The sequence below is a fragment of the Cupressus sempervirens genome, chromosome 6, assembly GCF_028749045.1.
Source record: "Cupressus sempervirens isolate cs-2001-9-10 chromosome 6, ASM2874904v1, whole genome shotgun sequence".
NCBI classification, from domain to species: Eukaryota; Viridiplantae; Streptophyta; class Pinopsida; order Cupressales; family Cupressaceae; genus Cupressus; species Cupressus sempervirens.
The window spans coordinates 273,735,091-273,760,674 of NC_143123.1; the positions used below are offsets into that span (position 1 = coordinate 273,735,091).

Here is a 25,584-nt window from a genome sequence, read left to right on the forward strand (position 1 = left end):
ATTGACTATAACTACCCATCACATTAACAAATGATTAAAACTTCAATTAGGCCAACCAAACATTGATATTTAAATTCAAACTTGACAATTTCTCTCCAAACACAAACTTAATTTAATGACTTCCAAAGCAACAAAAAGCCTTTTTGTTTACCAATTTGACTCAAGGCACCCTATCAAGGACTCATAGACCCAAACAAACACACATTTTTATCATTTGGTCAAAATTGACCATTATTACATATTTTAGGACATTAGGCCCTCTAACTCAATGATAAAAATAATTACATCTTTGGGCCATTTAAGGCCTATTTACATCATTTTAGGTCCCTTGGACCTTGGAACACACATTCCTTACCATTTTGCCTTCTTAGGTCTCCAAGGATCATTAGGTTCTTTTATACCATCTAGGAATATGGCTTATCCTATGAATTCTATTGCTAATGATGATTTAAGCAAGTGTGACAAAACTAATCAACCTATTTACTCATAAACTCACAATCTTTGTTGTAAGCACCCATAACAATGACCTTTCATCTACAACTAACAAGCATGTTACTAGTAACCAATGAGAGAAATACACTTATTCCATGTTAGGGACTAATAAGAAAATTGTGCTTGATTTTTTGGCATCTTGGAAGTCTATAATAGAAAACATAATCATTTCTTTAATCAAAGTGACCTAAGGTTTGTTGAGAAAAATATGTCTTAACCTTGCGACTTTTTGATGGGGTCAAGCCAAATAATAGAATGGACACAACAGGAAAGGGGAAAACTTTATTAACTATGTAAATATGCTAGAACACTTAGTGCAGAGAAATAGACTCCAAAACATGCCCTATGGGCTTACAATAGCATAAATCTGGAGATAAATTCTTCTCCCAGTACCTTCTCTCAAACTCCACTCCGAACTGCCTTTTACAATGCCAAAAATGTCCTTAAATAGACCCTAAAGGGTTAAGGATTAGGAATACATTCTAGAAAGTTCTAGTTGGCATCCACAGACCAAGTAGAAGGCTCTAGAAGCCACATTAGAAGTTAGTGCAAAACTAGAAGAATCCAAAAACTGTAACCGAACTTCTGGGAGGCATAACTTTTGAACTGTAGCTTCGATTGACAAACCATTTACATTTTTGAAAAGCTCTCGAAGTGCTCTATAGCCCTATGGACCAGATCCACTTGTCCCCAATTTTTTTGGCCCTGTTCAAGGTCATTTAATGCCCTAAACCTGACTTTGAAGCATTCTTAGGAGGTCTCCAAAAATCAAAAAATTGTGATAACTTTCAAACCGTGCAGCCTTTTGATTCTTTTTTTGGAATGCTCTAAATTACAATTACAATCATCTGACCAATTTACACCTTATAGTTCACCAAAATGGTGGCTCAATTACATACTCCTATTTTTTGGCATTTACATGTATCCCAAGGTGATTAAAAACTTTAACCTAGAACACTGATAGTGGAACTGTGAGAGTTGGAACCTTTATTTGACCCAAATGGGTATCCAGAAATGAAAACACATGAAACAAAAACTAAATCTAAGTATATTTTTTTGGGTGACACAGGATTGTCCTTATACCTCTGGATGCTCCTACATCAAACACCCAGGGTAGATTGAAAAGTGACCCTGTCACTTTACGAATGGTAGAGGAAATCCCAAATGGGAAACCTTAACTGCTGATATCCAAGTTGATTCCTCTATCGGTTGTCCTTTCCACGTGACCAAATACTCTTCATACTACCTATTTCTAGTACTCCTACCCACACGACTATCCAGAATCTCCTCTATCACCTCCTTCTTAGAAGTAGGAATTGGACATGACTTTAACATTAGCTCCTCATTTGTACCATCATCATGATACTCTATTAAGTCTGCAATGTTGAAGATAGGAGAAATGTGAATTCCATCTAGCAACTCCACTTCATATGCATTTCTTGAGTCATGTTTCTTCAGAATTTTGTAGGGGCCAAATTTTTTCATTTTCAACTTGTTGCAAGTACCGGCTGGAAATCTTTCTTTTCTTATGTGTACCATGACTAGATCCTCTACTTATGTCTTCTCCTTTGATCAGCCCTAGCTTTATACTCTTGATTCATCTTGATAATGTGTGCCTGGACCTCCTCATGTAGATGCTTGATATATTCAGCAAATTCTTTAGCTTCAGCACTTGTCCTCTCCCCTTGCTCTATCTTCCTCAATTCTGGTGCAGTCCTTGGGCTACTTCCATATATAATTTGGAATGGTGATTTACCAGTACTCCTATTTATAGAGTTATTGTAAGCAAATTTTTCTTGTGGTAGAATCAAATCCCATCCCTTGGGCTTATCCCCAACTAAACATCTCAATAAATTGCCCAAACTTCTATTTACCACTTCAGTTTGTCCGTTACTCTGCGGATGATGTGTGGAACTAAATTTCAATTCTGTTCTCAACTTCTTCCACAATGTTCTCCAGAAATACCCCACAAATTTAGTATCTTTTTCAGAAACTATACTCCTTGGAAGACCATGTAGTCTTACCACCTCTTTGAAAAACAAGTCTGCAATATGGATAGCATCATGAGTTTTGTGGCATGGAATGAAATGTGCCATTTTGGAGAACCTATCAACCACCACAAATACTGAGTCATTACCCCTTTGTGTCCTTGGCAATCCAAGAAAAAAATCCATACTTATGTCCTCTCATGGCTTTGATGGAACAGGTAATGACTGATAAAGTCCAGTCTTGTGACTAAATCCCTTGGCCACTTGACAAACCTAAAAACTCTGTACAAACTTCTTCACATCCTATGAAATCTGAGGCCAAAAATAATGTTCTCTAAGAATGGAAATGGTCTTATCTCGATCAAAATGTCCTACCATCCCTCCATTGTGTTTCTCCTTAATCAGATTTTCCCTCATGGAACTCCTTGGAATGCACAATTGACTGCCCTTAAACAACATACCATCCTAAATCAGATAGTCTAACCACTTAGTTATGTCTATAGCAACAAGTTCTTTACAAGCTTTTCATGCTTCGACAAAATCATGATCTTCAGGGTACAGATTCTTGAGTTCATCAAACCCAACTACCTCAACTTGCATTACTATAAGCAACAACTGCCTCCTGCTTAATGCATCTGCAACCCTGTTAAATTTTCCACTTCTATGCTTCAACACAAATGCATAGCTCTGCAAGAACTCTACCCACTTCATATGCCTCTGATTCAATTTACCTTGGCCATTTAGATACTGTAATGCCTAGTGATCAATATATAAAACAAATTCCTTTCACAATATATAATGCCTCCATTTCTTTAAGGCCTGAACTATTGCATAGAACTCTTGATCATAAACATAATACTTCTTCTTCACATCATTCAATTTTTCACTAAAATATGCAATACGTTTACCTTCTTGGCTCAATACAACTCCAATAGCACTACCACTAGCATCACAATCCACCTGGAACACCTTTCTAAAATTTGGAAGTGCCAACATAGGTTGTTCTATCACCTTCTTCTTTAGCATTTCAAAACTTCTCGTAGCTACCGTAGTCCATTTGAACTCTTTTCTATCCCCTCTTATTGTGTCAGTCAGGGGTGCACATATGCCACTAAAATTCTTAATGAACTTCATGTAAAAACTAACCAGACCATGAAATGATCTTACCTCCATAGTAGACCTTGGAGTAGGCCATTCCAAGATGGCTTTTACCTTCTCTGGATCCATTTTGAGACCTTCAGGTGATATAACAAACCCCAAGTAGACTAATTCCTTCTTAGCAAAGGTACACTTCTTCAGATTAATTAACAATTTCTCTTCCCTTAACCTTTCAAGGACACTATGAATATGCAATAAATGTTCTTCCAAAGTCTTGCTGAAAATTAAAATATCATCCAAATAGACAATAACAAAATTTCCCAAGAACTTCTTAACTACCTCATTCATAAGCCACATGAAAGTGCTTGGGGGTGTTTGTCAATCCAAAGGGCATGACTAACCACTCATAAAGACCCTCCTTGGTCTTGAAGGTATTTTTCCACTCATCTCCTTCTCGTATCTATATCTGGTGATAACCACTCTTGAGATCTATCTTTATGAAGTACTGAGCTCCACTTAAACAATCCATAAGATCATCCATTCTTGGAAAAGGAAACTGATAATTGATGGTTATCCTGTTTATAGCTCAAGAGTCCGTACACATTCTCCACTCTCCATCCTTCTTTGGTGCCAGTACTATAGGTACTACACATGGGCTCAAGCTCTCCCGAATCAACCCCTTCCTCAATAGCTCCTGAACCTATCTATTTAGCTCCTTAGTTTTAGTAGGAGTCATCCTATGAGCAACCTTGTTAGGCAAACTAGCTCTTGGGATCAAATCTATCTGATGACTGATTTGCCTTATCGATGGCAATCCTTCTGGAACATTATTAGAGATGATATCTCCAAACTCACCTAGTAAATCTGAAACTTCAAGTGGTATTTCACTACTACCTTCTTTATCTTTCCTAGGAATCAAAACATAACACATACACTGATGTTTCATGCCATCTAAAAAATTCCTTCCATCAACAAGACAAATCCTAGCACTACTACATACCTTTTTGCCTTCTTTTTTCATGGGCTTCAATTTGTGGCAAACTCCATCCTTTGTTAGAGAGTATGTGTTTGCATGACCATCATGTACTGCATGCCTATCAAACTGCCATGGTCTTCCCAACAATATATGGAGAACATCCATTGGAATAACATCACAGAGAACTTCATCATGGTAACTCCCAATTTTGAACTTCACTAAACATTGTTCACTTACTAGGACCTTATGATCATCCTTCACCCAAGCGATCCGATAGGGCTGGGGATGTTTCTTCCTCTTGAGCTTCAGCTTAGAGACCATCTCCTTTGATACCAAGTTATTAGTGCTACCACCATCAATGATCACATCACAAAATTTATCCTCACACTTGCACCTGGTATGGAATAGACTCCTCCTTTGTCCTAGTTCAATCTCACCACTTAGTAGGACCCTTTCATTTACTAAAGTCTCTCCTCTTTTTGTATCCTCTGAATGTGATGATTGTGCATCCTCATCCACATGAGAAACCCTAGCTTGACCCTCAGCTCTCCTATCTGCCCTTCCTTGTCATTGAGGGAATTCAAAGGCATGATGACCTGCTTCATTGCAATGGAAATAGGTACCACAAAAGCCTCCTCTTCCTTGTCCACATCCTCTACCTCTTCCTTCCTGATTTCCAAAGTCTTGATCACGGGAGCGGTTGAAACCCTCGTTCCTCTGGTTCCTGCTAGTACCCACATCTTCATTTTTCTTTTGGGTCTCATTTTGGCCTCTAGATGACCTACCACTACCCCTTCCTCCTTGACCAAACCCTCTTTGTCTCCCTTCAAACATTTTATTTAGCTTCTCTTCAACTCGTAGGGCAAACTGGTATGCCTCTTCAACACTGGTCATTCTTACCAAACTTAATTCCTCCTAGATGCTAGGTCACAACCCATTGATATAATAAGCAACCTTCTCCTTATCTGATTTTGCATGCCCTAATCTAATAAGAAGTTGATAAAAATCCTCTGTATATTCATGGACTGATTTTCCTGCTTGCTTTAACCCATGCATCTTCTTAAACAAATCAAGCTCATAGTCAACAAGAATGAACTGCTTCTTTAGTTTGTCCACCATGCGATCCCACCTTGTGATCTTCTCCTTTCCTCTTCTATTTCTTTCTAATTGAACCTCTTGCCACCAAATTTTGGCATGGCCTTTGCAAACTTAACCTTATTTGGGTCCCTGATATCCTCATACTCAAAGTACTCCTCCAGTTCATTGATCTAGTTGATCAACTCATCTAGTTTTAGATTTCCTAAAAATACACCCACATCAATTGTAGGTCTTTTCCAAAACTTAGTAATGGCTCTAAAAATCTTCTCCTCTGCCTAATTTAGAACTTCCCCTTCAACTTCCCCTTTTGGTCCAATTTCTTCTTCTTCATTGTCGTCCTCACTTTTGTCACCTGTAGTAACATTTGTTCCTCTACAAAGCTCCTCCTGCAACACTTGAACCTACCTTTGGAGGGCTCTAACCTCCTCAAGATTAATAGCTCCAGCCCTTCCACCACACTCTCTTTGTGGAGGCATCTTCTTAACTCAAACCCACAACCACACAGTCCTAGTGCAAACTGCCTCACAGTCGGCGCTCTGTCTACACACTCAGGAAAACCTTGCTTTGATACCACTTGATGGGGTCAAGCCAAATAATAGAATGGACACAACAGGAAAGGGGAAAACTTTATTAACTATGTAAATATTCTAGTACACTTAGTACAGAGAAATAGACTCCAAAACATGCCTTATGGGCTTACAATATTATAAATCTGGAGATAAATTCTTCTCCCAGTACCTTCTCTCAAACTCCACTCCAAACTGCCTTTTACAATGCCAAAAATGTCCTTAAATAGACCCCAAAGGGTTAAGGATTAGGAATAAATTCTAGAAAGTTCTAGTTGGCATCCACTGATGAAGTAGAAGGCTCCAAAAGCCATGTTAGAAGTCGGTGCAAAACTAGAAGAATCCAGAAACGATAATCGAACTTTCGGGAGGCATAACTTTTGAACCGTAGCTTCGATTGACGAACCATTTACATTTTTGGAAAGCTCTCAAAGCACTCTATAGACCTAGGGACTAGCTCTACTTATCCCCCATTTTTTAGCCCTGTTTGAGGTCATTTAATGCCCTGATTCTGACTTTGAAGCATTCTTAGGAGGTCTCCAGAAATAAAAAAACTACGATAACTTTCAAACCGTGCAGCCTTTTGACTTGATTATTTTTTTGGAATGCTCTAAATTAAAATTACAATCATTCAACCAATTTAAATCTTCTATTTCACCAAAATAATGGCTCAATTACATACTCCTTTTTTTTTGGCATTTACATGTATCCCAAGGTGATTAAAAACTCTAACCTAGAACACTGATAGTGGAACTGTGAGAGTTGGAACCTTTATTTGACCCAAATGGGTATCTAGAAATGAAAACACATGAAACAAAAACTAAATCTAAGTACATTTTTTTGGGTGACACAGGATTGCCCTTATACCTCTGGATGCTCCTGCATCACTTTTATAAATAATTCTAAAAATGTATAATCACATATTGGTCACTAATTGAGATTTAAGGGTAGCTATTTGAATAACTATAAAATAATGGTGATTTATTATAGAAAATCCTGGGTTAAAGTTGGTAACAACATCTATGGACTTCTATTGTATTTCAGCTACCAAGAATAGCTCACACTTAGAAGCCACAACCAGGATATGAAAAATACTAGATGACAGAAACATTCCCTATCCCTAGTATCTCTATGCTCAAAAGATGAAGCATAAAATGCCACTAAAAATAGACGAGGTACTTAATTGCCATATTGAATCATTTACATTATTAGTTTGGCTTTAACATTCCATGGTCAATGCTGAATCCGTTGTTCCTTTTATGAGACAAAGTACCCATCAAAGTCTATGTAACTCTGAAATTTATAAATATTGAAAAACATAGTTTAATACAAACTTATAGATTGCATTGTTTAATATGATTTAGAGCCATTCTCTAAATGACTATCTTCAATATAATTTTGAAAAAGTACATTTTTACCTGACAAAAGAAAAATTTATTCCAAGGCACTATTGAGATCTGTCCTTCTGTAGTGAGGAGTCTGTAACAACTTGTGGTCTAAATTTTGGTTTAAGGTAATTTGTGAGTAGCTCTACATACATTTCATAATAGGCTGTCATTCAAAATCCCCATTTATCCTTCACTTGTCTACAGAGGTTAAGATCCATTTCCAAAGCAAGCAATCCATCTTCATAGCGGGAATTACATGGAGTACAGGAAGCATTTGGTGCTGAAAACACATCTAACATTTCTCCATTCAAGCACTCTTACAACTAATGAGAGACGGTATCAAAATAGGAAAAGTTGAGCAAATTATTTCATTGATCTAACCTGTTGGACTCCAAGACAAGAGAGAATTAAAAGTAATTGTAACAAGCCAACCACCAAATCGAGCAACAAAAGACACCAAGCTGCCAGCATTGCCCTTCATATTTATAGGAAATATTTGCATCAAACCAAACATAGATAAATCTACAGATTATGAAATTCATATAAATTGATTATCAATTTAAATAAACCATTGATTATTGATATAATTGCTTTTACCATTTGGAAGGTTGGGTTTAGTTTTGACTAATGTAACCTAAAGACTAAAGTTCAATTACTAGAATTTCATTGCAGAATTATCTTTTAAATCTATATTAGTGGTGTAAAACTTTTGGAGAACACTTGCAAGCTCCAAAACTAATTAGTTTACTAAATTGCTTTATCTAGTTTGTAGTTAAGGATTTATTTTAAATTAATGTGGCCTAGGGATTAAGTTATAACCCATGTTTCAAAGCTCAACTATTGGTAGAGAGATTTTATAGTGGTAGGCATTCCTAATGATCCAAGGATTACACCAGGGTGTTGAGAATGATTGAAATGGGATATAAACATTAAATGCCTTAGAGAATGAAGAGTCTGAATGAAAGAATGATTTAGACGAAAAGTTCTCCAGATATTTTCAAGGTGGGTGAGGATGAGGGTGTACAGAGGAACTAATTCGTAAGACATTGGGTCTTCTCATTAAAGAAAAGTCTATAATGATCATGAGGTCCATTCTTCTCAAGAATAATGTCTAACCTCTAGTAATCAAAAGAGTTGGTAACTAAACTCAAAAGAAATGATAAGGTAGGAAGTTTTGATTCATTAGTGTTTACTGATAGATTGACTTCATCTTTGCATTTTCTTCTTAATCTAGTCAATTCACTTTTCTAATGAGAACTAACCTCAGACATTATAACCCATGGAATTCTGCCAACCCCTAATGAAAATGTTGCAATATAGGCTTGTACAACATAAATACAATAACATTTTATAAACAATATTTTTTATCAGAAATGGATACTTAATTATTGAGATCTGAATAAAATATTTTGGTCTTGGGCAGATTTTCCAACTCCTCTATATATTCTTGTATAATATATTCAATAGATTCATAACCTAATATCAACAACAATCAACTATTTTTTAATGTCTTCATTGGAACTGATTATCTGCAAAGTTTTACTCAAATTTTAGCTTAAATTGAAATTAGAAGCTGACCTAGTTGATATCGGTGAATGAAAAATATATATATTTGTAGAACAAACAAAGATACACACTAGGACTTTAGTTTCTTCATATGACACATCACATTGGCTTCCCCTAAGAGCTTGTAATGCTTCTTTAAAATCTTTATCATGACCAACCTTTTCCTAGAATGCATTGACAACAAATGTATTAGAAAGAGCACCACATTTTGAACATGTTAGGTTTTTTAAATTAGATATTGTACAGTTCTTAGATGGTCATTTTAAAACATCTCACATTAATATGAAAATTGAGCATGGAAAATAAGACAATTTTGACTATTTAATACTTTTAGTTTAGAAAAAAAGTCATAAATTATATTCTTATAGTAAAAGAATACTTTGACTTAAGGAAAAAACTACACAATATTAAAACATGACATTGTGCTTTAAAAACTAAAAAGGTACGTGTAACAAAGAACTTCATTTGGACTTGCTAATTGGTTGTCACTATTAACTATAAGCTTATCTTTAAAGTTTGAGCTTCACTTGGTTTTGAGAATAGTTTAATATTCTCTACTAAACAAGGCCAACCATATGAAGGTGGAAACTCATTTGACCCTTTCCTCCCCACCCCAACATCACTCTAAATTCCCCATTAACATTTAATATCATTCATTCATTCATCCATTTTTGAAATATAACATTCAATCATTATAATTACATGATAACATTCTTTAACACATAAAATTCATTAACACACAACATTCATGAATAATTCATTAACACAAAATTCATTAACACGCAAAATTCAAGAGTAAGTCATTCATGAATAATTCATTAACACAATATTCATTAACACCCAACATTCATGAATAAGTCATTAACACATAAAATTCATTAACACACAACAATCATTTCTTTTTGGCTTTCTTGCTGGTTTTTTGTTTCATGAAATTTCTAAGAGGAATATCAATGTCCTCGTCATCCCCCTCCTCTACTGGTTCTAATGCATGTCTCCTCCTCATTCATTCAGGAACATCATGAGGCTACTGCACCAAAGGGGGGCCGGCTGCAATAACAAGTACTTCATGAGTTAAATTCACACCATTTTATATTTGTGAATTACAAGTTTTTATTTAAGTAAAAGAACTATAAATCAAAAAATTAATTTAAAAGAACAAAACATAGATTTTCTTTATGACATGAGCTACCTGTTGATCAGTCTAAACATCCTCTGGCACTTGTTTAGTACGACATGATATTATATCTTCTAAAATATATACAAAAAGGTTACACCAAGTTCAATTAAAGATGTTAAATTGTATTAATAATTACATAATTAGTTTAAAATAGCAAATGAGCACCTCCATGAACAGTATGATGCATATCAAGGGCTTCATGATGTGATGTATGATCTGTGTCATGATTAACAGGATGCATTGCAATGTCATGCACATTATTCTCAAATAGATTGTTTCTCAAGTATTCAATTTCTAATATTTTTTTTGGCACACTTACCTATGCACATGATGCAGGAGACTATTCAATTGGGACAATGGAAGCTTGTCGTAGGCGTTTAGCCATGACTGCATAGCCTTTCTTGAAGGGAATTCTTTTGCGTTCTTCTGTGGCCTCCAGATTAAAATTAGTGCCCTACATTTTTTTATTAATTAAAAAAAAATTTGCATTTTATAAATAATTTTTCTTTGCAATTCATTTACTACTACTTACAACTCATGCTTTGATTTAGAATATCCCCCAGAGTCAAGTTTGTGCTACCCAACCTTTTCCAGCCTGGCCTTTGTTGCCCTTGATGTGTCCTGCAACCTATGAAAAGTTTGAAATATGTTAGATGGTATAGATATAAAGATAAGTACTAATTAGTGCATTATTACATTAATGTACTAGTAGTTAATACTATTGCATACCTTCTCGCACTTGTTGGTGTAGTTTCTCTTTGATTATTCGCCCCTTTCTCCTTTGCATCCAAAATGAACTCATTCCATTCCCTCACTGTAATAAAGGGAGGATGCTCGTACTTGAGGTTTAGGACGAGACTCTTTCTATATGAGTCCCTCACAACCTTAAGATGTTTGCAAGCTTTTTGTAAAATTTTCTTATGATAAAAAATATTATTACCAAACTCATGCTTTAAATATTTGATGAGCTGATCTTTTAATTTTTTATCTTGAAAGTTCCACCTTTTAAGAAAAAACACAAAATTGTTAGATATAGCTAGTAAAAGAAAAGACCCAGATGAAAGGAAAAATGTTGCACCAATTAATGATATGAAAAAAAATAGTGGGATAAAATTAGTTCACTTATGATGTTCCACCTTGTATATATGGTGGGCCCAAATATTTGTAGTGTGAGGTCATAAAGCTTCCTATAAAATGTATCATTTCCTGCAAAAAAAAGTCATGGGATAATCAATCCAAAGCTTCTTATGAATAGGTAAATGCATATTACAATATAAAAAATAATTATTTAAAGTACTTGGAATCTTAAGACATTTTAAAGGCATCGATTCATAATTGTCAATCAACAACGACGTTTGCATAGCTCCCGTGCTAGAAACACAGGTAGCTCTAGGAAATGATGGTGAATTATCACCAATACTTGCACTATGATCTATATCTGGTGTTGCAGATAGTGCATCTCCTACCACAAAAAAAATCCACTATTTGATGCACCCAAGATAAAAGTACAAATTATCAACTCATAATTAACACAAAACCAAATATAGAAAAACAAGGATTTATCAGCTGGACGTCCCCTTGTTGTTGACATTTTAGTCAAAAATCTCGTATGGATGTCCGTTGACCTCCTAGGAGTCTCCTGCACTTGATGACCTAAATAATACATTATTAGAAAAGACATTCTAAAATAATAAAAGTAAGAGTTAACTTAAGAAGTTTTTGAATGTTTGAAATAAAAAATTCCTTGTAACTTGTCAACTAAAAGATTATTTTACCAGTGGCAGTCAGAGCTTTGCTACTACCGGCCTCACCACGTTATCCTTGACCAGGTTCTAGATCAATTGCCAAAAAATCCTATAACAAGAACACATATTACATATTTTACTTCACAACATAAAATATTATAAAAATAAATCTTTCTTGAACTTTTGTTATAACTAAAGATTCATTACTACTTACTTCATAACGACGAGCTTGCGCTCTCAGATTAGATAGCCTCTTCATCATCTCCTCGGATGGAATATTTTCTTCATCCAAAGTTCTCATTACTTCTAAATTATATATTTAAATTTTTTTCTTCAATATTATTGTTACATAGGGAGTTTTTGCAATATCGTCATTAGAAGGGGTAGCTAGTGGCTCTGTACTTACTGCAAGTGCTTATCCCTTATCCTGAACATTAGATTGTGAGAGGAATATTAGTAAGACTATCATAAAAACTCAAAAACTATAAATAAAATAATGCAATAATATAAAAAATTTCAACTATCTAATTTGTACAATATCAATAAGGTTTACCCTTGCTAAAGAATGGGTGGAAGTAGCATCCTCGTGACCTCTATCATCTGTCAGATCCATATCGTCCTATCACAAATATTAAACATAAATTTTTTAGCTAACTAAAAGCAATAGACAAAAAAAAAACTTATTAAAAAAATGGTATATAGTACTTACAACCCTCATGATAGTAACTTTGTTTGTATCTATGAGATTTAAATGGTAATCTATTAGTAGTTCTTTCCTTGCACTTACTGATTTTATTGCACAAACAAAAATTTCATTCCACTCATGCGCCTCAAATATGCAATTGGGTTGCTTACTAGTTGAGGAAGGTCATGTAATATTTATAAAACTTGCAATATTACCTATTTCTTTTGATCTCCCATCAATGTACATAGAAAATATTTTACTTTGATCATTTTCTTTCCATTGTATATAATTAGCTAATAGTGCATACCTATGCATACTTTTTTTATATCGAACAATTTGCATCCAATCACTGTAATTGTAACATGGACCGACACACTTGAACAATTTGACAACTTTTTTGTAACATACCTTTATCCCATCCATGGAAAATAGGCCCAAACCATGTAATGAGGATGGAGCAATGTGATATATCCTCTCATTAACACAAAAATTTGTGTTAATTGGAGGTAGCTCATTGGGTACCCATTCTTTCTCAATGTGTGTGTACCGAAAGGGCACCTTGATGTCACCTTTGGTCTCATCATCATAAGAACATGACCTCACATTAGCAAGGAAAAATTGCATGTGTTTATCAAATTTTTTTCTAATCTTTTGACCTCTAGTTGATCTCCCTATTTTAGCCATAGTACATGTAGAGCTTTCATCTACCATTTCCTCATTTCCCGCATTCAATATAGATAGATTTGACAAGTACCTATTTGGTGGCACCTAAAATAGATCAAATGGAAATTTGATAATATTTAAATAATCTATATAGAACAATCAAGTCGTGACTCATACGTGCAGTTCTTCCTTGTCTATACGTGAGAGATATAAAATGTAGTAAGTTGAAAGTGATTATACAATTATATTTCTATATGGACCTTCTTTGTCTATATATAAATTATATGATTATATAATATGTCTATTTATAACATACGTGGTCAATGATAAACAAGAAGAATATAAGAAAATTATGTCTATTTATTGACTTATACCTACCGATCCATGTCACTATGCATGATTCAGGGAAAAGGGTCAAATTTCTAGCATACGTTAATAATTTATCTTGAGTTAGCTAAAAATTACATGATATGCATATGCTAAAAATAACTTAGAGGACAACATGAACAATATGCAACATTGTAAACATGAACAAATTTACCTTATATATGGAATGCAAGATCGTCAATAGAAGGGGTGACAATGTTTGTAGTCAATTGACTGTTTACAAAAAGGTTGATAATCATACACAATATAAACAATGGTAATTATAAATAACATATGTTATAATTATTAGAATTGAATACAGTAAATATGTAATCATATTTCTTGCATATGTTAATCATTTATCTTCAGTTAGCTAAAAATTACATGATACGCGTATGCTACAAATAACTTAGAAGACAACATGAACAATATACAACATCATAAACATGAAAAAATTTACCTTATATATGGAATGCAAGATCATCAATAGAGGGGGTGAAAATGTTTGTAGTCAATTGACTATTTGCAAAAAGGTTGATAATCAGACACAATATAAACAATGGCAATTATAAATAACATATGTTGTAATCATTAGAATTGAACATAATAAATATGTAATCATATTTCTTGCATATGTTAATCATTTATCTTAAGCTAGCTAAAAATTACATGATACACGTATGCTAGAAATAACTTAGAAGACAACATGAACAATATGCAACATTGAAAACATAAACAAATTTACCTTATATATGGAATGCAAGATCATCAACAGAAGGGGTGACAATGTCTATAGTCAATTGACTATTTGAAAAAAGGTTGATAATCAAACACAATATAAACAATGGTAATTATAAAAAATATATGTTGTAATCATTAGAATTGAACACAATAAATATGTAATCATATTTCCTACATATGTTAATCATTTATCTTAAGTTAGCTAAAAATTACATGATATGCATATGCTACAAATAACTTAGAAGACAACATGAACAATATGCAACATCGTAAACATAAACAAATTTACCTTATATATGGAATGCAAGATTGTCAAAAAAAGGGGTGATGATGTCTATAGTCATTGATTATCTTCTTCTTCATCATCCTCCTCCTCCTCCTCATCATCATCATCATCATCATCACCATCATCACCATCATCATTGCCATCATCACCGTCACCATCACCGTCATCATCACCATCATCATCATCATCATCATCATCATCACCATCATTGTCATCACCATCATCTTGATCTTCATCGTCTTCAATATCTTCTTCTTCCATAACATTATACTTTATTGGCTTTCCTCTTGGATCATGTCTAACAACAAATGACCAACCCTATTTATGTAGAACTTCTGAGTAAAACACTTGCTCACATTCGCTTGGAAGAACATAGGGCTCATCTCCAACTGGCTCAAACAACCTTGTATTAATCATTGTAAATCCATTATCATGTTGAATAACCGTTCTATCTAGATCATTTTGATTTAGTCATAACCTGTACCATTTGACGATGAATAGAACTATTTTGAAGGAGTTAAAGTCGCACTCAATTATATCATCCAAGATGCTATAGTATTTCTTTTGAGATTGTTGAGGATTTATGTCATTTCTAGATGATATATTGGTGACCTTGAAAACTATAGTTATCCCAGAATCACAAGTTTTCTTTGTGTCATCCAACTTTTTTATGTGAAATTTGTGGCCATGATAGTACATAGCTTTGTGGTGCTTGACCTACAATTTTTGAAGCATGTGTAAATTATTTGCATCGTGAGTTGATATGAAACATATGTTGAGTTATGATTATTAATAAATTTCTACATACCTCTCCACCTCTTAAACCCTTTACTAGATCAACTACCATTAGCGTAACATTGGAATCTCCATTATGATGAGCTTCTATAACCAATGAAGCAACACCTTCCCATGTTAATAAGAAACCATTTTGTTGACATCATTCAATCCATACCATCATCTAATCAAGATTGTTTGCAATATACAAATGTATTGCATCCCACTCTTCACCACCTGTATCAAAAAAATGCACCAATTATAAATAACTTATATTGAAGATTTATAAGAATTAATTAACTACAATAAAATATTAGATTTACCTCTCACTTTGCTCGATCTACCTTTGTCCATCAAGTACTCCCCTTTGAATTTGTTAATTGAGTTGGGATCTCAAATATGATCTACATGGATCTTTGCTATAAACTTAAGAAGATATTGACTAATGTACACCATGGTTTGGTATACCATATATCCCTCCACCATAGAACCCTCAGGATGTGCTCTTTGTCAAACCAAGCCTTTCAAACATTTCAAGTGGCTCTCAACCATCCATATTGAATTGGTTGGTATAGGTCCACACAATTCAATCTCCTCAACTTGATGTATGAGGTAGTGTTCTTGTGCATTGAAAAAATTTGGAGGCAGACACTTTTGCATTTCACACATAAGAAGAGGAATTTTTCTCTTCCAATATTTTATAACTTCTTTATTGATTTCTTTAGATGACAACCACCTCATGTATTTTCCAAGATCATATATAACCTATTTGACATTGTTGGCAAAGTGGTGTGGGAAAGATAGAGGTCGAATGTACTGCAATATTTGTAAAATGATCTTGTCAATATTTTATAAAAGAATGCAATTAAAACTACATGCAGTATACAAATATATAGTGAATACAAAATAACATTAATTACCTTAATAAATCTATGCCAATCGTGTGTTTTCAACCTTGGCCCAAATTCACTTTTCTTTGATATGAGATTGTTTATGTTCGTAATAAATCTTGTGGGAAATCATATTTTTTTTATGACTTCTTTTATAGCATTGCTCTACTGCTCTAACAATGACCAACTAAGGGCACTTGTATCAATCTACTCTCCATTTTTATTTTATTGAATGCCATTTTTCATTGCATGGTTGGATTCTTCAATGTCACTACAAGTTTTGACAATTTGGTCTTTGTCACTCCTTCCATCCAAGATTTTCCTTAATGTCTCTGTTACATTCTGATGGGGACACAACCCAAGAACAAAATGGAAACAAAAGAAAAGGGAAATTATATTAACTGAGAAAATAAGCTAGTACAAATAGTATAGGAAAATAAACTTCAAAACATGCCCTAAGGGCTTACAATAGCATAAATTTGGAGATAAATTCTCCTTATGGTACCTCCTCTCAAACTCCACTCCGAACTGCCTTTTACAATGCCAAAAATCTCCTTAAATAGACCCTGGAGGGTTAAGGACTAGGAGTACATTCTAGAAAGTGCTAGTAGGCATCCACCGACCAAATAGAAGGTTCCAGAAGTGCCATTAGAAGTCGGTGCAAATCTAGAAGAATCCAGAAATGGTAACCGAACTTCTGGGAGGCATAACTTTTGAACCGTAGCTCCGATTGATGAACCGTTTACATTTTTGGAAAGCTGTCAAAGTGCTCTATAGCCCTATGGAACAGCTTCACTCATTCCCCATTTTTTGTTCCTTTTCAAGGTCATTTAATGCCCCTAACCTGACTTTGAAGCATTCTTAGGAGGTCTCCAAAACTCGAAAAACTGCAATAACTTTCAAACCATGGGGCCTTTTGACCTGATTCTTTTTTTGGAATACTCTAAATCACAATTAAATTCATCTGGCCAATTCACACCTTCTAGGTCACCAAAATGATGGCCAAATTGCATGCTCCTATTTTTTGGGATTTTCAAACACACTGATAGTGGAACTGTGAGAGTTGGAACCTTTATTTGACCCAAATGGGTATCCAAAAATGTAAAGACATGAAATAGAAACTAAGTCTAAGTACATTTTTTTTGGGTGACACAGGATTGCCCTTATACCTCTGGATGCTCCTGCGTCAGACACCCAGGGTAGATTGAAAAGTGACCCTGTCACTTTATGGATGGTAGAGGAAATCCCAAATGGGAAACCTCAGCTGCTGAAATACAAGTTGAGTCCTCGATCGGTTGTCCTTTCCATTGGACCAAATACTCTTCATACTGCCTATTTCTGGTACTTCTACCCACACAATGATCTAGAATGTCTTCTATCTCCTCCTTCTTAGAAGCAGGAATTGGACATGGCTCTAACACCAGCTCATCATCTACACCATCATCATGATACTCTGTTAAATTTGCAATGTTAAAAATGGGAGAAATGTGAATACCATCTGGCAGCTCCACTTCATATGCATTTCCTGAGTCATGTTTCTTCAAAATTTTGCAAGGGCCAAATTTCTTCATTTTCAGCTTGTTGTAAGTACTGGCTGGAAATCTTTCTTTTCGTAAGTGCACCATGACTAAATCTCCTACTTGGAATTCCTTATGTCTTCTCCTTTGATTAGCCCTAGCTTTATACTCTTGATTCATCTTGGTTATGTGTGCCTGAACCTCCTCATGTAGACGCTTGATATGTTCAACAAATTCCTCAGCTTCAACACTTGTCCTCTCCCCTTGTTCTATCTTCCTCAGCTCTGGTGCAGTCCTTGGGCTATTCCCATATACAATTTGGAATGGTGATTTTCCAGTACTCCTATTTATAGAGTTATTATAAGAAAACTTTTCCTGTGGTAGAATTAAATCCCATCCCTTGGGCTTATCCCCAACTAAACATCTTAGCAAATTGCCCAAACTTCTGTTTACCACTTCTGTTTGACCATCAGTTTGTGGGTGATGCATGGAACTGAATTTCAAGTCTGTTCTCAACTTTTTCCACAATGTCCTCTAGAAATACCCCACAAATTTAGTGTCTCTATCAGAAACTATACTCCTTGGAAGACCATGTAGTCTTATCACCTCTTTGAAAAAAAAGTCTGCAATATGGACAACATCATGAGTTTTGTGGCATGGAATGAAATGTGCCATTTTGGAGAACCTATCAACCACCACGAATACTGATTCATTACCCCTTTGTGTCCTTGGTAATCCAAGAACAAAATCCATACTTATGTCCTCCCATGGCCTTGATGGAATAGGCAATGACTGATATAGACCAGTATTGTGACTAAACCCCTTAGCAACTTGACAAACCTGACAACTCTGTACAAACTTCTTCACATCCTGTGAAATTTGAGGCCAAAAATAATGTTCTCTAAGAATGGCAATGGTCTTATCTCGACCAAAATTTCTTGCCATCCCTCCATCGTGTTTCTCCTTAATCAGATTTTCCCTCATGGAACTCCTTGGAATGCACAATTGACTACCTTTGAACAACATGCCATCCTGAATCAAATAGTCTAACCACTTGGTTCTATCTACAACAACAGGTTTTTTACAAGCTTTCCATGCTTCAACAAAATCAGGATCCTCAGGGTACAAATTTTTGAGTTCATCAAACCCAACTACTTCAACCTGCATTACTGTAAGCAGTGACTATCTCCTACTTAGTGCATCTACAACCCTGCTAGATTTTCCACTTCTATGCTTCAAAAAAAATGTATAACTCTGCAAGAATTCTACCCACTTCATATGCCTCTGATTCAATTTACCTTGGCTATTTAGGTACTGTAATGCCTGATGATCAGTATACAAAAAAAATTCCTTTGGCAATAAATAATGCCTCCATTTCTTTAAGGCCTGAACTATTGCATAGAACTCTTGATCATAAACAGAATACTTCTTCTTTGCATCATTCAATTTTTCACTAAAATATGCAATAGGCTTACCTTCTTGGCTTAATACAGCCCCAATAGCACTGCCACTAGCATCACAATCCACATGGAAAACCTTTCTAAAATCTGGAAGTGCCAACACAGGCTGTTCTGTTACCTTCTTCAGCAATTCAAAACTTCTCGCAGCTGCTGCAGTCCATTTGAACTCTTTTCTATCCCCTCTTATTGTATCAGTTAGGGGTGCACATATGCCACTGAAATTCTTAATAAACTTCCTGTAAAAACTAACCAGACCATGAAATGATCTTACTTCAGTAGGAGACCTTGGAGTAGGCCATTCCAAGATGGCTTTTACCTTCTCTGGATCCATTTTGAGACCTTCAGGTGATATAAAAAAACCCAAATAGACTAACTCCCTTTTTGCAAAGACACACTTCTTCAGATTAATTAACAGTTTCTCTTCCCTTAGCCTTTCAAGGACACTACGAACATGCAGTAAATATTCTTCCAAAATCTTGCTAAAAATTAAGATATCATCCAAATAGACAATAACAAATTTTCCCAAGAACTTCTTAAGTACCTCATTCATGAGCCGCATGAAGGTGCTTGGGGTGTTCGTCAATCCAAAGGGCATGACTAACCACTCATAAAGAACCTCCTTGGTCTTGAAGGCTATTTTCCACTCATCTCCTTCTCGAATCCGTATATGATGATTAGCACTCTTCAGATCTATATTTGTGAAGTACTGAGCTCCACTCAAGCAGTCCATAATATCATCCATCCTTGGCAAAGGAAACTAGTACTTGATGGTGATCCTATTTATAGCTTGAGAATCTGTACACATCCTCCATTCTCCATCCTTCTTTGGTGCGAGTACTATAGGTACTGCACATGGAATCAGGCTCTCTCAAATCAAGCCCTTCCTCAAAAGCTCCTGAACCTGTCTATTTAGCTCCTCTATTTCATTAGGAGTCATCCTGTGAGTAGCCTTGTTTGGCAAACTAGCTCCTGGAATTAGATCTATCTGATGACTAATTTGCCTTACTGGTGGCAATCCATCTAGAACATTATCAGAGATAATATCTCCAAACTCCCCTAGTAAATCTAAAACTTCAAGTGGTATTTCACTACTACCTTCTTTATCTTTCCTAGGAATCAAAGCATAGCACATATGCAAATGTTTCATACCATCTAAAAACTTCCTTCCATCAACAAGACAAATCCTAGCATTGCTACATACCTTTTCACCTTCCTTTTTCATGGGCTTCAATTTGTGGCAAACTCCATCCTTTGTCAAAGAGTATGTGTTTGCATGTCCATCATGCATTGCATGTCTATCAAACTGCCATGGTCTACCCAACAATAGATGGAAAACTTCCATCGAAATAACATCACAGAGAACTTCATCATGGTAACTCCCAATTTTGAATTTCACTAAACATTGTTCACTTACCAAGACCTTATAATCATCTTTTACCCAAAAAATCCGATAGGGCTGGGGATGTTTCTCCCTCTTGAGCTTCAGCTTAGAGACCATCTCTTCTGATACCAAGTTATCAGTGCTACCACCATCAATGATCACATCACAACATTTATCTTCACACTTGCATCTGGTACGGAACAAACTCCTCCATTGTCTTGGTTCATTCTCACCACTTAGTAGGAATCTTTCATTTACCAAGGTCTCTCCTCTTTCTACATCCTCTGAATGTGATGATTGTGCATCCTCATCCACATGAGCAACCCTAGCTTGGCCCTCAGCTCTCCTATCTGTCCTTCCTTGTTGTTGAGGGCATTCAAAGGCACGATGACCTTCTTCATTGCAATGGAAATAGGTACCACAGAAGCCTCCTCTTCCTTGTCCATGTCCTCTACCTCTTCCTCTCTAATTTCCAAAGTCTTGGTCACGGGAGAGGTTGAAACCCTCATTCCTTTGGTTCCTGTTAGTACCCTCATCTTCATTTTTCTTTTGGGTTTCATTGCGGCCTCCAGATGATCTATCGCTTCCCCTTCCTCCTTGACCATGCCCTCTTTGTCTTCCTTCAAACCTTTTATTCAGCTTCTCTTCAACTTGTAGGGCAAACTGGTATGCCTCTTCAACGCTGGTCATTCTTACTAGACTTAATTCCTCCTGGATGCTAGGTCTCAATCCACTGATATAACGAGTAACTTTCTCCTTATTTGCTTCTGCATGCCCTGCTCTAATCAAGAGTTGGTAAAATTCCTTTGTATATTCTTGGACTTATCTTCTTGCTTGCTTTAACCCATGCATCTTCTTAAACAAATCAAGCTCATAGTCCACAGGAATGAACTGCTTCTTCAATTTGTCCACCATGCGATCCCATCTTGTGATCTTCTCTTTTCCTCTTCTATTTCTTTCTAGTTGAACCTCTTGCCACCAGATTTTGGCATGGCCTTTCAGTTTTGCCTTTGCAAACTTAACCCTATCTGGGTCCCTTATATCCTCATACTCAAAGTATTCTTCCAGTTCATTGATCCAATCGATCAACTCATCTGGTTTCAAATTTCCTAAAAATACACCCACTTCAATTGTAGGTCTTTTTCCAAACTTAGTAATGGCCCTAAAAAGCCTTTCCTCTACAAGATTCAGAACTTCCCTATCAACTTCCTCTTCTGGTCCCATTACTTCTTCTTCATTGTCATCCTCACTGTTGTCACTTGCGGCAACATTTGCTCCTCTACAAAGCTCCTCTTGCAATGCTTGTACCTGCCTCTGGAGGGCTCTAACCTCCTCAGGATTAATAGCTTTAGCCCTTCTACCATGCTCTCTTCATGGAGACATCTTCTAACTCGAACCCACAACCACATAGTCCTGGTGCAAACTGCCTCACAGTCGGCGCTCTATCTACACACTCAGAAAAACTGACTCTGATACCACTTGATGGTGACACAACCCAAGAACAGAATGGAAACAACAGAAAAGGGAAATTATATTAACTGAAAAATAAGCTAGTACAAATAGTACAGGAAAATAAACTTCAAAACATGCCCTAAGGGCTTACAATAGCATAAATCTGGAGATAAATTCTCCTTATAGTACCTCCTCTCAAACTCCACTCTGAACTGCCTTTTACAATGCCAAAAATCTCCTTAAATAGACCCTAGAGGGTTAAGGACTAGGAGTACAGTCTAGAAAGTGCTAGTAGGCATCCACCAACCAAATAGAAGGTTCTAGAAGCAGCATTAGAAGTCGGTGCAAATTTAGAAGAATCCAAAAATGGTAACCGAACTTCCGGGAGGCATAACTTTTGAACTGTAGCTCCGATTGATGAACCGTTTACATTTTTGGAAAGCTCTCAAAGTGCTCTATAGCCCTATGGACCAGCTTTGCTTGTCCCCCATTTTTTTCCCTTTTTGAGGTCATTTAATGCCCCTAACCTGACTTTGAAGCATTCTTAGGAGGTCTCCAAAACTCGAAAAACTACAATAACTTTCAAACCGTGGGGCCTTTTGACCTGATTCTTTTTTTGGAATGCTCTAAATCACAATTACATTCATCTAGCCAATTCACACCTTCTAGGTCACCAAAACAATGGCCAAATTGCATGCTCCTATTTTTTCAAGATTTTCAAACACACTGATAGTGGAACTATGAGAGTTGGAACCTTTATTTGACCCAAATGGGTATCCAAAAATGTAAAGACATGAAATAGAAACTAAGTCTAAGTACATTTTTTTTGGGTGACACAGGATTGCCCTTATACCTCTGGATGCTCCTGCATCACATTCTTTCCAATATGCATAGGATCAAACAAATGCACAATTGGTAGTTTCTCATAGTACAACAACCAAGTAAATTGCGTAGGATAAATTTTTATTCCTTTTGGAAGTTGGTCATTGATGCCTTGACAACCTTCACAAGCATCAATTACATCATCAGTGAACAAAACACAATATTGAAATATAAATTTGAAACAAATACCATCAAATGGAATGACATTACCTCGAAGATTTATTTTATTGTATGCCAACTTCCATAGGCAAGGTGTCATTCTCTATGGCTTTGATGTAGTCTCTTCTTTCCCATTGAAAAGATGTTTTTCGATAATTTGGTACTTATGATTTCTATGCAAAAAGTATCTATTCTCATTAAACACTTGCTTTCTTAAACTTTTTGAATGATGATATTTTGTCTTTGGACCACAAACTAGACATGCAAATTTTCCCTTTGTCTAAAGACCTACAAGATCGTGTATAATTGGATTAAATGTGTTAACTTTGTGTTGTCACTATAACATACCAAAAAAGAGGTGTTAAGGAGAGAACATACCACAAAAATATGTTAGCCCAGGGGCATCATGTATTGTCCATACAAGCATTGCATGAAATTGAAATTTTCTTTATCCTATTGGTCTACATATGTCATACATAGTAACCCCATTCCATAACATCATCAACTCGTCGATAAGGGGTTCAATATATACATTGATATCTTTAACTTGGTACTTACCTAGTTGAATAAACAAAAACATTACATAATTACTATGACAATTTTGATGGATTAGTAATAATAAATTAATTTAGATGACCATTAAATCAAAAAATACCTAAATAAATAAGTGTCAACATTATGTGCTCTCTCTTTATAGACAACCAAGGAGGTATGTTATTGTTGATAACAAAAATAGGCCACATCGAGTAAGTAGATCTCATCTCTCCAAAAGGATTGACACCGTCTGCTACCAATGAAAGCTTGAGATTATGAGGTTCTTCTTTAAAGTGTGGCCATATTTCCTCTATTTCCTTAAATGTTGAACCATCTGTAGGCATTTGCATAATGTCATCTTGACTTCTATTGCATGCACGGTAATCCATAAATTGTTCCAAGCTATTGGACCTAAAAAATCATTTTAGATGTGGAATAATGGAAATATGCTGAAGAACCTTGCAAGACACCTTTTTTGTTAATTGATCTAATTGATATCGACTAGTATGACAAATAGGGCATTGTGTTGCAAATTCAAGTTGTTTATGATATATAATATGATCATTCAGACATTCATGTATTGTTTGATACTCCATTCCAATATCTTTCATGATGGCAGATAATTCTCGGTATGAGTGAGGTAGAATGTTTGATGGTGGTAAAAAACTCTCACTTATCAACCTATGACCAAAAATATAATTTGTTAATTTAAAGAATATTAATTGCTACACGAACCCAATTTTAATTGTAAGCGAACTACGAATAAAATAATGAAAGAAGATGACATACCTTAACATACGTTTCATTGCTACTTTGGATAAACCATTCATAACCTTCAAGTTCACCAACAACAATACATTGGCAAGAAAAGTTGTTTTAGAGCCTTCGTATAGGGACTCGTGTGACTTCTCAAGTATAGGTACATCAAGCTCTGTGTCAATATCATCATCATCATCATCATCATCATCATCATCTTGATCATCATGATCTTCATCATTGTGGTCTTCTTCCATGGTATAATTACCTTCTACTTCAATATTCACACCTCCATGTTCCCTCATTTGGAAATCTGCACTCTCTGAATTGTCATGGTCCATAACATGAAACTCAGGGATGTTAACCTATATGAAAATGATGACCTTATATTAGCTATGACCATGGTATCATCATCAAATCATGTCTTATGTAATTTATAAATTATTAAAATATATACCAATGGACGATATTCATTTCCCCCTTCAATGTGACCATGTTGCCTAAAATGTTCCTCAGTTGTTTTGATTAGATACCTTCGAGTCTTTAAGCGTTTACAATTTTTAAAAGGAAAATAACATTTTCCATCAACTTTTCTTTTTAAGTTAGACTACAGTTTGGAAATTTTCTCCCTATTTTTTTGTGTGTTGATATCGTCAGACATGATCTTTCTTGAATGGAATGACTCGTTGGTGGATGAAGGGTGATTTGTTTGCAACCTGCAAATGGAGTAGTAAGAGGAAGACACATATAGTAATGAATACTAAAGTGAGATAGATAGAAAGAGGTATAGATAGAGAGATAGATTGATAAAGAGATAAAGAAATATAAAAAATGAAAAGAAACAAATACTTAGTTGACCTTCCATAACTCTAGCTCTACATATTGCACTTGCTACATACAAGCACTTCTTGAGAAAATGGGCAGCAACAACCAAGAAGGGA

General features: G+C 35.4%; 1 pseudogene; it reads left to right on the forward strand.

Moving 5' to 3' along the window:
- The first annotated feature begins 2,680 nt into the window (after positions 1 to 2,680).
- LOC149552292 (aspartyl protease family protein 2-like) overlaps positions 2,681 to 25,584 on the forward strand; it is a 48,114-nt pseudogene continuing 25,210 nt past the window's right edge.